This window comes from Neolamprologus multifasciatus, chromosome 17 (assembly GCF_963576455.1).
Source record: "Neolamprologus multifasciatus chromosome 17, fNeoMul1.2, whole genome shotgun sequence".
Lineage (NCBI taxonomy): Eukaryota > Metazoa > Chordata > Actinopteri > Cichliformes > Cichlidae > Neolamprologus > Neolamprologus multifasciatus.
Genome location: NC_140455.1, coordinates 32,198,034 through 32,211,645, shown reverse-complemented (window position 1 = coordinate 32,211,645; position 13,612 = coordinate 32,198,034). Strand labels below are relative to the sequence as shown.

General features: G+C 41.7%; 1 protein-coding gene across 2 annotated transcripts in view; it reads right to left on the bottom strand.

Moving 5' to 3' along the window:
* The window catches only part of cald1a (caldesmon 1a), a 169,751-nt gene extending 156,372 nt beyond the window's left edge, over positions 1-13,379 (bottom strand). The window contains exons 1-2 of one of the 2 annotated variants that reach the window (XM_085138734.1): positions 13,196-13,379; positions 12,946-13,065 (exon numbers count right to left, since the gene is read on the bottom strand). The gene's annotated coding sequence lies outside the window, so the exon portion shown is untranslated. Of the gene's footprint in view, positions 1-12,945; positions 13,174-13,195 lie in introns of those variants that run through there. The other variant, XM_085138733.1, reaches the window with a different exon arrangement.
* Positions 13,380-13,612: the final 233 nt, after the last annotated feature.

Here is a 13,612-nt window from a genome sequence, read left to right as displayed (position 1 = left end):
CGAGGACCTCCTTAATCCCACTGACACGTCTTCCGAGGAGGAAGCAGAGTCTGGGGATGAGGGGAATGACCCGCCAATTTCCGGGGGCGAGGTCACTGAGGCAGTTAAACAACTCCTTGGTGGCAGAGCCCCTGGTGTTGATGAGGTCCGCCCCGAGTTCCTGAAGGCTCTGGACGTTGTAGGGCTGTCCTGGTTGACACGCCTCTGCAATGTTGCGTGGAGATCAGGGGCAGTACCCGTGGATTGGCAGACCGGGGTGGTGGTCCCCATCTTTAAGAAGGGGGACCGGAGGGTGTGTTCCAACTACAGGGGGATCACACTCCTCAGCCTCCCCGGGAAAGTCTATGCCAGGGTGCTGGAAAGGAGAGTTCGTCCGCTAGTCGAACCTCTGATGCAGGAGGAACAATGCGATTTTCGTCACCCGGTGGGTGATGGGCTCCGCCAGGGCTGCCCTTTGTCACCGGTTCTGTTCATAATTTTTATGGGCAGGATTTCTAGGCGCAGCCAAGTGGCGGAGGGCTTTCGCTTTGGTGGCCTCAGGATCTCATCTCTGATCTTTGCGGATGATGTGGTTCTGTTGGCTTCATTGGGTGAGGGCCTCCAGCTCGCACTGGAGCGGTTCGCAGCCGAGTGTGAAGCAGCGGGAATGAGGATCAGCACCTCCAAATCTGAGGCCATGGTTCTCAGCCGGAAAAGGGTGGAGTGCCCACTCTGGGTCGGGGATGAGGTCCTGCCCCAAGTGGAGGAGTTCAAGTATCTCGGGGTCTTGTTCGCGAGTGATGGGAGAAGGGAGCCGGAGATCGACAGACGGATTGGGGCTGCAGCTGCAGTAATGCAGACGCTGCACCGGTCCGTCGTGGTGAAGAGGGAGCTGAGTGTAAAAGCGAAGCTCTCAATTTACCGGTCGATCTACGTCCCTACCCTCACCTATGGCCACGAGCTGTGGGTAGTGACCGAAAGGACGAGATCGCGGATACAAGCGGCGGAAATGAGCTTCCTCCGAAGGGTGGCTGGCATCTCCCTTAGAGATAGGGTGAGAAGTTCGGCCATCCGGGAGGGGCTCAGAGTAGAGCCGCTGCTGCTCCACATCGAAAGGAGCCAGCTGAGGTGGTTTGGGCATCTGACAAGGATGCCCCCTGGGCGCCTCCTGGGTGAGGTGTTCCAGGCATGTCCCACCGGGAGGAGGCCCCGGGGCAGACCCAGGACACGCTGGAGAGATTATATCTCTCGGCTGGCCTGGGAACGCCTTGGTGTTCCCCTGGATGAGCTGGAGGAGGTGGCTGGGGAGAGGGAGGTCTGGGCCTCTTTGCTTAGGCTGCTGCCCCCGCGACCCGGCCCCGGATAAAGCGGATGAAGATGGATGGATGGATAAATACATTTCACATTTACATATTAATAAATATTTCACACTTTAATATTACACCAAACCCAATATTATAAAAACCCAGAAACCCAAGCACAAAAAGATTCACCACACTCTCTTTACCAGTGGTCTCTCCCGGAACCTTTAAATGGTGTCTGGACCCGCGGGGAAACATTTGCCCAAACACCTTGAAGAGGACACAGGCAAGAAAGGTGAGTAATCATTATCTTACACTTATTTGCACCACTTTTATCCCTAGATTTCACACACACATTTGCATTAGTTTTCCTTACTGGTAAACCTTAATCACAATTTCAATCACCATTCTTTTCTCCTGACAGACAACCACCACATTCCTTGATGAGGAGCAGCTGTGCAGGATCTGAAATAAGGCTACCAACTGATTTTAAAATTCCCAATAAATAGTCAATAAATATTTAAACTTCTTGTGTGCAAATGTTTTACTGTGCAAATCCATGCTTAAAGTGCAATGCTAAATAAAGTGCTTGATAAGGTGTTTTTAATAAAGTCAAAGGTGTGCTCTAAAGTGCTATACAGATAATATAATATAATATAAATAAATGTAGTAAGGGAGTCCTCTTCCTTACAGTCCCACCACAGCTTTTCAATCAAGTTGATTTTGTCTGGACCATTGCAACATCTCCACTCTCCTCTTTTTTTAGCCATTCTGATTGGCTGCTTGGCTTGTGCATTGTCCTGTTGCACGACTCAGCTTGAGCCAAGCTTTAACTGTTACGCAGATGGTCTCACATTTTACTCTAGACTACTTTGGCATATAGAGGAGTTCATGGACGACTCAGTAACTTCTAAGTGCCCAGGTTGGCTGGAAAACGAGCCCAAAACATCAACTCTCCATTATCGTGCTTTATAGTTGGTTTGAGGTTTTTGTGCTGATATACTGTCAGTGGCTTTCACCAAACTTTGCATTATTGCTTAAAATCTCCACTTTGGTCTCAACTGTCCAAAGGACATTGTACCAGAAGTTTTGTGGGTTGTTCCGATACAACTTTGCAAACCTAAGCTGTGCTGCCATGTTCTTTTAAGAGGGAAGAGACTGAATACTCTTCCATAAAAACAATATTTATTTAGTCTTATCTAATTGCCCCGTGAAGACCATTTTTCATGCTAATTGAGGCCTGTAGAGTCTGATCTGAGACGTGTCTGTAGGATTTTTTGCAGTTTCCCCTGAACATTGCACGGTCTATGCCTTGGGGAGAATTTCCTGCTAAGTCCACTCCTGGGAAAATTGTGGCATAAGTTTTTTTATTGCCACCGAAATGCTTCAGTTTCATATTAAGTCTTCAGTATTGTTTCAAGCTGCTAATCTTTGCACTCATTTAAGTTGTATACTCTGCTTGCAGGTGCCAGTGAAAATGAGTGATGAGTTTGTTCTGCAGAGATCTCTGACTGAATGAATGAAAAATACCACAATCAGGCCTTTCAACAAGTGCTCCAAAACAACATATGCTGGAGTCCCAGTGACAAAGCCCTTCAGCTGCTGCAGTAATTATGAGGAACGGAGGAAAGAAGGTGACTAATATGGAGCAAATTTTTGTGAGCAAGGAAATTGTGCCAAACAGAACGCCAAACTTTAACCTGCTTTTTGGTCAAATAATATTAGTGCTTAAACCTAACTGAGCCTCGTCCACATTTGTCAGATCATAAAATAGAATATTTGACATTGATTTGTTACATTTTGCAACAATAAAAGAGTTTAGCTTGCTGATTGGGATTTTCTGTGTCACTTTGAAGGGAATTACAAGTGATTTGTTCTCTTTTTAAATAAGAGAACTTGCTGGGTATTCTGTTTGTACTTTGAAAGTAATTTTGTAATTTCGCTTTCACTTGCTTATCTTTTCTGCGGCTATCTTTAATTCTTGCAACCTGCCAGTTTGTGTCTGTCGACATGACATCTCCTTTATGTCCATGTCTCCAGGATGTGAGGACGTGGAGATATTCTTCCCTCGCGGTGTCATTATGATGAATGAGCAGAGAGGTGTGGCAGTGGGTAGGGCAGGTTTCTCCTTGCGGAGCAGTGAGCTATCGCTCAAGTGGGGTCTCTGGAGTGGAGTTGTTCATAAACATGCAGATAAAATCAGATCCTTCAGCAGGTGGTACCCTGTCCTTGGCAGAGGAACCAAAAGTCAAACTGGCATACATTAGAATGATAGTAGCCATCCCCGAGGACAGACTGTTTTTAGTTGTCTCACTAGTTGGAAGTCAAAGGCGGCCCAGGAGCTGTCTGATAGGATTTGATTTCTGCCTCTGAGGAGACAGAATATAATCCTGGTACTCAAAACAGCTGCTGCCCACCTCACAATATGAGGCAAACAAATCACATGTCATCCATTAAGGAATGAAAATAAAAATCCAAACTACCTGAAAGACAGCTGAAATTTCTCCAAATGTGTTCAGTTCAACTAAATTTTCTATAGTCCAGCAACATGCCTCATGCATACAAATAAGCAACTTGTCTTACTGATTAACCATTTCCTAACTGTGAATCCAAGACAATCCTTCTGTCCAGAAGTAGCTGTTCTTCTTTTTAAAAGCTCCAGAATAGCTCATAAACAACATATGTTCAAAACAATTATGTTTACCCTAGGGGGAAATGTAACCTTGAGTCTTCATAGCAGATGTTGGCAAAAATAACAGATTATAACAGCTTTGAAATCATGATTCATTGGCACCGATGAGCGCTTGCGCTGGTCACCAGTGTTTGCTGCAATGCAACTTAAAAAAAAAAAAAAAGGATTAAAAGAAAAAGGAGAAAATGACAGCACCACATAAAAGAACATAACACATTTGCTTTTGCTTTTGTCCACCCACACTTTAAATTTGAAAAATGCAAATGGTCAGGTTTTGCAGTGTTTGTAGCTGCTCCAGGCATACTGGCGGAAGCTGAAACAGAGGTGACAATGCATCAAGTTATGGCATGAGACTTTCAGAAAAGTCAGACACTTTATCCTTGACTGTCTCGCGGTGGGGTATGAATATTAATAGGAAGTATTAAAACATCGTAGCGTGGGCCCAACTTAGAATGCATTTCACCGTCAGCTTCTGTAGCTTTGTGCGTTTGTTTGGAATTTGCATACATCATTACAACAAATGGCATGAACTGGATGATGAAGGTTACTGAAATCAGGTAGAGGCATCTACATTTTTTTACATCAAGAGACCCTCTGCATTATTTTTTTTAAATCTGGCTCACTCTAGCATATTAATTTTAAATGGGACTTGCGTTGCTCTGTGCCAGCCTTGGCTTTACTAAACTCTCTTGAGACTTAGTGCTATCTTTCAATACTTTTTTTCCATTTGTTACAAAAGGTCTTGTGTCATGCAAACAAAAAATTCATGCAAAATAGTGAGGCACCAAAGAATTGTTCCTTCATTAGTTCATGCACATTCAGATGGCAGAAAAATATAACGTGAAACAGTATGCCTATTTCTAATAACCTTTGAAATGAACACTGGCATATGGGCAGTTCACTAAAGTGTTTAGCGAGCATAATCCTTCATTGTTCCAATAGTCACATCAGAACACCTCATTATAAATGCATGTGAGCTTTCCTTGTCCTCTACAGTGAAAGATCAATGCCAAAAGAGGTTATAAAATGGTAATCACATCTCATTCTATTTTTATGAGCAAGTTAATTTAAGAACCTCTGGTGCATCAGGTATCATGAATATTGGATCAAGGGATAAGTGACTCAATATTAGTGTAACTTGGTCTGAACAGGTTGGACGTACAGTATTGTCACGGGGTGGAAATGGACAAGTTAACTAGGTTTTTATCTCGCATGAGATGCTGTGTTTTATTATTGTTAATATTTTAATATTGTATAGTGTTTTATTTTTGTTTTATTGTGTGCTTTTATTGTATTTATTGTTGACTTGTCCTGGAGAGACTCCGCCCCTCCCTGATTACTAACTTGGCACACCTGGGAGGTCACAGAGGCCCAATAAGAGGGCCTGGCCGGTGTTCTGAGAAACCATCCTACTCTGACAAAACGTCCTACCCGTATTATAATTTGACGGTGACTTGCGGTGACTAAACCTAACCATAACCTCAAGAAGTATTCCGGATGGGTGAGAGAAAAGGAAGTTAATTTGGCGTTGGTGTTGTGCGCATGCGATGCGTCTGCGCAGAAACATTGGGTAGGATGTTTTTTCAGGTAGGATGGATTCCCAGAACAGTGGAACTAACTGCCTTCATATGTCACAAATGTTTAAATTTCTGTGAGGTTCTGGCTGAATTCTGAATGTAAGTCTAATCCAGATTGATTTTGAATTGATGTGTTTGCAGACCACAGTAAATTTGCAATTTTTGCTGATTCATGGCAGTTAATCTCTATATTATCACAAGCTGATTGCACGTAATTGGCAACTTGACCGAATTCTGTCAGACTGTGAGCAGACTGGCTCCAACTTGCTGCCTTTTTCTTGCCATCTTAGTCGCTTTGAAGATGATAAGTTGACCGCAAGCAGTCGCAGAAGTGGTCTGTGTCAGTCAAGCAGCCATTTCAAAGGTAATGAGATTGCAAGTTCACTGCACACAGTTGCAGTAAGGCTGGTTGTGCTGTAGTCGCTAACTACAGTTTTCCCTAGCATGACTGTAGTATTTAGGGCTTGGTATCGTCACTGATTTCTACAATCTATTTGATTCCAATTCACAAGCTCCTAAATTAAATTCACCATTGAATTCAATGTTGACTCAGTCAGAAATATTATAATTCTGATCATTTAGTTACTAGTGGGACTTTGTCACAAAGGCATCTGCTGTGTTGCTTACATCTCTGATAAAGTAACTGAGGATAAAACACAGAAAAACATGAAGGATATTTTCCTGGCCTGGCTTATTATAACAGATAACCTTAATAATATTCTACAGTAGATCAAAAAAAAATGAAGAAAACCATGAATCAACATATGGACATTACCTGATTGTTCTGAAGTGAAGCAGAGCAAAGTTAGCTGTGTCTCTAATAAAACCTTTAAGCGTTTTGCAATTTGGCATCATTTTAAAAAGTTTAAATTTCTTCGGTCTTGAACAGCAGAAACAGGCTTTCCTGTTGGAAGTCATTTAAAAAAAACAAAACAAAAAACAAAAACAACAACAACAAAAAAAAGGTGGCCGTCAGCACTGTACACAGTGGTATACTGGTGCATAATAACCAAGAAAATAATGCAGAAAACAGATTTGAGATGGGGAAACTGCTCTTGAAGTACACTGAGACAGAGAGAGCTGTGCAGGGTGTGTTTTTGTTTTTAAATCGTGGTGGAAGCAAAACAGCAAAAGTAAGTGCGAATGAATGAGGATGTTTATCAAAAGTGAAGCGAAGTTTTGGTCGGCGAGTGACAGAACCTGCAGCATCAAAATCTTTGAGCTGGCGGCGTGTCTGTGTACATGCTATCAGGTGAGAAAGCTGACATCGCACTGATTCTGAAGTGTCGGGTCTGCGCTTTGTTTACATTTTTTTGTGGAGTCAGTTTACCTGCTCTCATTTACTGTTTTAGCTGTTTGGTGGCTGTAGAAATACTTTTGTGAAGTTTAACTTGAGATTCTGGTGTTTCTGGCAAAATACATTCAAACTGAGAAATCGATTCAGGATTCGAAATGAACCCCTAGTAGTATTATAGCAGCACCAGTGAGTCCAAGTTCTTACTCTTTGAACAGTTGGTAGAACTATCAGGTATTTGCATTTACACCTGTTGAGTACATGGCAGAAAATCGCATCCACTCTGGCCATAAACGGCTACCAAACAACGACGATTCGCTCACTTTTTACTGTAGCATAAGGAACAATTTGATGACTTTTTTGTAAAATAAATGTGAAAAGGTAAACTATCATCATGAATTCAAATAACTTTTGTGATCCCTCAGGTTTTTATCTAGTATCATTACGAGATCAGAACTCTTCCTTCACAATCAGCACGTAGCGCAAATGATATTGTCTTTTAGAAAAGCTATGACTCCTAGGCAGGGGTTTTAAATTAAACAGGTGTTGATTGTGCACCCTTGCTAAACAACTAAATTCCCAGTGAAACATGTATTTTGAATGCCATCTGTGCCAAATGGTAAAGGCTTAAGACTCCAAGCAAGAAACCAAAAATAGAATGAAGTGACAGCCTAAACCAACATACACACATGAAAAGGTATCCGCACACGCCACCGTAACTGGCAGCTGACAGACAGGTACACACAAATGAATATGGGCACCTGTCCATCTGTCTGTCAACACGTACACAGTCTCAGACAAGTGCACAGAAACTTCTCCTTTGGTAAAGCCTTCTTACAGAGGCCCAGAGAATTTCTAAGCATCTTATCCTTCCAGTGTACCTACAGCTAATGAAGGTGCTATAAGTGAAGAACTTTCGGAGTTCTCCTGATACAGCAATTCCAACACTGAGCCTCCACTTCTTTGCACACATATTTCACAAAATGGCATATTTTAGCCTCAGGAATTATACATTATTGATAGTAACTACTTTATGCTTCACTTGTCACCATTCCTGCTCTACAGCTGCTAACAGACTGTACAACATGCTAGGTGAACGTTGTTATACAACTGAAATTGTTCAGATATGACATACTTATGGACTACACTTACATCTGCTGCTTTGCTGCACAGAATTGTGGTATTTTGTCACCATGTAACTGGCAGTAAAAGACATTTTTACTATAACATTTACTTATTTCTGTAAGCAAAAGAGGCAGACAGGGCCAATAAAGAGACACAGGCAGGGAGATGTCAGCAGAACACATCATTCATTTGTGCTGCTCCCATGTTTAGGTCTACATTTAAAATAGTTGGTCTGTGGATGAAGTACAAAAATGCTTGATATGTTTATACTGTCAACATGCTAATGATTAGCATATAATGTTTACCAGGGTTTCCTTCTCAGTTTTGCGTTGCAGCTTGGAACATTTACACTCCCAGGCTACTTGAGGACAAAAATTCCCTCCATCCCATGCATCAATTGACTTCCTGCATCTGCATTAGTTCGAGAAAGATCCTTCAGAACATCAAGACAATGTCTCATATTTTTTTCTTATTTCAATTTCATATGCATTCGTGAAGATATACGGTGAAATCTCTAATTTACGGTCCCGTGGCTCAGTTACACTGAGTAAAAATAAGAGCAAATTGGCAGTTGCTCGGTGATTGCACTGAATCTTATCACATTCGATGACCAATTGCAAGCAGATGCAGTGACCAACTGGTTGCCCAGAGATTGTAGGCATTGCACACTCAATCTCTGGGTGGCAACTTTTTAATCACAAGGCAATTGCATTAGTGTCTTGGTGGAAGACGACTACTCTCCAAATAACAGCAACCCAAACTGGACTGACTACAATCACTCTGACATTGGCGAAGGTTTGCAAATAATTATGGGTAATTCACAAATGCAAGCAAATTTCCAGGACATTGCAATCAATCTGATTCACTTTACACCGATAAGCACCTCTCTGCATGAGAGGACTTGACTCAGCTGATTGCCAAATTGTTCTATTCTGGTTATATTCCTGTACAAAAATGAGGCTGCTGAGCACCTATGTCAGTTTGCATTTAAATCACTGTCTTGCAACAACCAAGTCTCTATTTGTGGCCGACTGAAGGAATAAAAAAATAAATAAATAAATACTATGCAGTAAAATGGGACACATGGTCACCCTAGAGGGAGGCAGTAAACACAAAGCACAACCTAAACTGCTGGTCATTAGCTTTAAGGCATCTGGCTATAAAGCAAAGTCCAAATTAGAGTGATGCAGTAAAAAATCCTTACATTTATGCTATATGAAGGATTTAGTCAGAAGGGATTATTTCAATACCAAATTTAACAGAAAACTGTCCAAGAGAACAGGATCAGCGTAAAAACCCAGAGTTGCACAAACGTAATTAGAAGTCATATAAGAAGCACTACTATCTGAATGACAGTGGAAATACTGGGAATTCAATTGCAAGGCATTCAACTGTTGAGATATTTCAATTAAAAAGAAAAACTGTCAAACTCATAACCGTGCTTGAGAAATAGTCAGAATAGGACTCCTTTAGTACATTAAATCCATCTGTTAGGCCTAAATAATGGATTTCTAAACACAAAGTTGGTAGTTCAAACCCAGGCCCTGCCATTAATCAGACCTGTGGCAAAAACAAGTTACAAAAGGCAAGTTGCTCTAAATGGTGCAAGAAAGACCAACTGAAAGAAAAAGCTTACTTTTGCAATGATGGCCTAATTATGACACATATACAAAAATTAAGAATACATGTCAAATATTTAACAGATTTAAAGTAATTATACAAATGCCATGTCACAGAATGTTGTTACTTTAATATGAAGCTGGCAGTAATATATAGCTCATGTTTGAAAAGGGTATAAATATGGATTTGTGTTTCTTCAAAATGTAAAGCAGGAACAATCACATTAGCACACTGATGGCCACATCCCCTCGTGGGAATCAAAGTCTTTCATACAGCGGCTGACAAATCTACAGTAGTATTTCAAATCTCCTGATCCCAAAAATTAAACTCAGCTGTCAGATGGGTGCTTTTCTCTTTTAATCACTTTGTCTATACCTAAACCGTTTGCCCATGCAGAAGTAAAGGGTTTCCGCTTCTGCGTGTTCCAAGTACAGTTTGATGGATGGAAGCTGGTTTGATCCCCGCTGCACCACAACGCCAAATTGCAGCTATCTGCTGATGTGTTTGAGAAATAACATTCTCCATCTCGTGCTGTCGAGTTGCCAGGCTGTTTGGCCTGGCGGCGATGTATTAAATGGTATATTGATAATTGAAATCTTTGCAGCCCTTGCGTTGCCTTTCTGCTGACTGTGATCTTTTAGGCAGATGGTCTCTATTACTCATGTGCAAGTGGAAAGCGGAGAGGAAGTGGAGGGGAGTCTTCGAGGGCTTATGCAAAAATTTGATTTTATTATGCAGCCATATGTGCCGAGATCCTATGAGACCTACAGAACTTGGCTAATTGTGAAAAACCATACGAGCAAATTTGACTTAGCATTATCTGTATGACTGCTGTGTGTCATTTCCCTTTCTTTCAAACATACTTAAGAACTGATAAATGGGACACTCGCAGGTTTCCTCTATGTGCATCAGAGCCATAACCAGATCACTACAGCACAAATGAGAGACCTCTTTTCATTTCCATCGCCTCAGAAATATCATATCGAAGGGTAATAGCCCATTTTGTTTTCGATTCCAGTGGACCTCGTGAGTGCATTTTCACCCATGGCGTTCAGCTAAAATAGAAATAGAACAGACTGTTGACAGTAACCAATGTCACATAATCTCCCCCTGAAGGACAAGCATCAAATTTCAATCTATTTTCCTAAATGCTATTCATATATCCATCTCTGCTGAGCGCCCAGGGATGTTGCATATCAGAGTTTAAATCTAATGTTGCAGAAAATGACACAGAAAATGGACGTGACAGAGAGAGAGGTGGCGAAATTCACCCAATGAAAAGCGTCAAACCAAAAAGAATGAACTGTCAAAAAGAAACGTTTGTTATTTGCTGTTCATCTAGAGCAGCCGTAACCACCGACAAAGACACAGCTGATGCACTTGTGCGACAATAATATTGAGGGTGCACACAGCGAGATCAAAAACAAAGAAACAATTGCTCATTAAGTACAACTGTGGTGCACCATTAAAAGAAATGAAAACGAAGTGTTTCTTCACAACCGCCTTCGTGATTTGACTGTTTTGGGGGTGGGTATTTTTATAAATCATGCAAAGCCCGCTCCTTCTCGCACTTAATAATTGCGCCACACACATGGGACACGGAGGCTTTGTTTACTGTACTCTGAGCCAGCAGATCAATGTTGTGTTTTCTGAGGAGCACTCCCAGCAGATCTCCTGCCCTGCCCCCTTTGATAATTGCTGAGCAGAAGATGTGTGTTTACAGTTACAATTCTGCCAGCTCTGAAACACTTTGGACAGGAATAAAAGTGAAAGGCTGTGAGGTGGATGGGAGCGGGAGAGAATTATAAAGGAGAGAAAAAAAAAAAGCTGGCGGTGTGTTTTTGAAAATGCAAGGCCTGATATGATCGGCGAAAAATCAATACTATTAAAAATGAGGGATGGGTCAACAGAAAGCCCTTCACAGTGTCAGATTCAATAAAAAGATGGCGCCGGGATAATTAGCCACTGGAAAGCTGGCACAGATCTTTGGTGTGACCTTGCAAAAAATTAACAATCAAAAGATGTACTAATTGACCTCTGGGTGACTTATTTTCCTTTATAATGCATTAAATGTGTGTTAGCCTTGAAAAACTGACTGCAGATTGAAGGGACTAGGGATTGAACCACCAACATTCTGATTAGATGGGCGACGGTAAGTGACAGGAATGGAAGGTAAAGTGAGGAGAGCTATGCTGTAGTATCAAGAAACCAAAAGAAAATCTCTGTAGCATTGAACATGGTGTGCTGCTAATTGCAAACACTTCTGTCACTAACTAAGAGACATATTTGAATCGACTTCAACACTCTGGAGAACGATGAAGAAGACTTTGACAATTTGCAGTGTTTTATTGACGAGTGTTACAAACGCATTGTTATGGGGAAACCAAACAGTGCAGACTCCCTCCAACAGCAAACACGCTCCATCTACAAAAAGAAGTGGCCCAGAAGATTCACCAGAGCCAGCTTCACCACAGACCAGTGGCACGGTGAACATTTTGCAGTTGACAGACGAAATTATTTTTTTTTAATTTATGGTCTTTTAAACAGGGGTGGCCCAGTACAGGAAAAATGACAATTTTTTTGAGGCCAATATGGTCACAATGGTTTCCTGAAAGGATGTGATATTAGCCAGGGAAGTATCATTAAGTATTGTTTGACTTGATTTAATAACAAATTTTTGCAGGAATCGATCATCTGGGTAGGGGTTGTTCAGCTGAAGTTTTGTGTGCTAGTAACCCCACCCTTACTGCTGGACTTTGTCTATCCACCAGAAGAGAAAACAACCAAATAACTAACTTCTTGAACACACACGAACACACGCAAACACACACGAACACACACACCAAAAAACAGGGGAAGAGGATAGAGCTTTAACAGCCAACTCATCATTTATATATAATCACTCAAGCCATATAGGCATGCTACCTGTACAGCCTTTTCTTCCAGTCGGCCTTGGATAAAATCCAAAAATCCATAGAAAAGAGACACTTCCTCTCTGCCATAAGTTGAACAGTCTGTTAGCCGCTGCGTCAGTAATAGACACTCTTGAACTTGTTTATGAATTCAGAACAAGTCAGATCCTTTCCACCACTTGGCACAGCCTGTGCTCTTCCAAGTGCTCTTATCCTAAGAGGAACAACCAGGTAAGGCAATTTAGCATCATCCATCCATCTATGCATTTCCAAAGACAGTCGACATTTCTATAGTTCCTCAGAGTAGACTTTTAGAGCTGGAAGGGATTGTTCACATGGGATCTCTGATGGGGTGGCCCAGTACAAGTATTTGCACTGAGCCACCCCATGAGGAGCAGCAGCCTGGTGCTGAAGCTTGAGATTGTGAACACAGACTGTAACATACCTCCCATATGAGCCATCTCCTGAAGGTTTACTTGCTGCTGTTTGGAGAGGTGCTGGGGAACTTTGTGTTTTCTGAGGAGCACTCACTGGCTGATGAGGGTCTTCTTAATTGAATTTATGTCTGTTGAGTCAATGTTTATAGACAGATGTTTCAGGCAAAAGCTGAACTGGACTCAAACACAGAACACCAGGAATAATGTCTTTTTTTTTTTTGAATAAATAAAGTTCATTTCTGAAGAAAAAAAAAAAACTTCTAGGGTGTGTCTCTCCACAGTTTGCTTTTCCTACAGATTTTTCTCCACAGGTTTCCTTTTCCAGCATGGATTTCTCTTCACAGGTTGGCTATGGCAAGAGGCATTTGCAGAGAGGAAAAACAGATTCTCTCACAAAAACAACCACAGAGCATTAAGAGCTCAACTTTACTACCACAGTGGCAGCAACAATCTGACTGAGAAAAATCTTCTGCTTTAAGTAGTGGGTGAGTAATCATCAGATTGAATGCAGGTGAATGTTTACCCAACTGCTTTCAGGTGTGCAAGCAGGAAAAGCACAGGAGCAAGGAAAAGGCTCCGCCTCTGAAACACACACAAGCAGAATTATGTGCTCACATGCCCACAGACTGAGGAGAGAGTGAGTGCAAGGAGCGGAGAGATAAATATATATAAAGG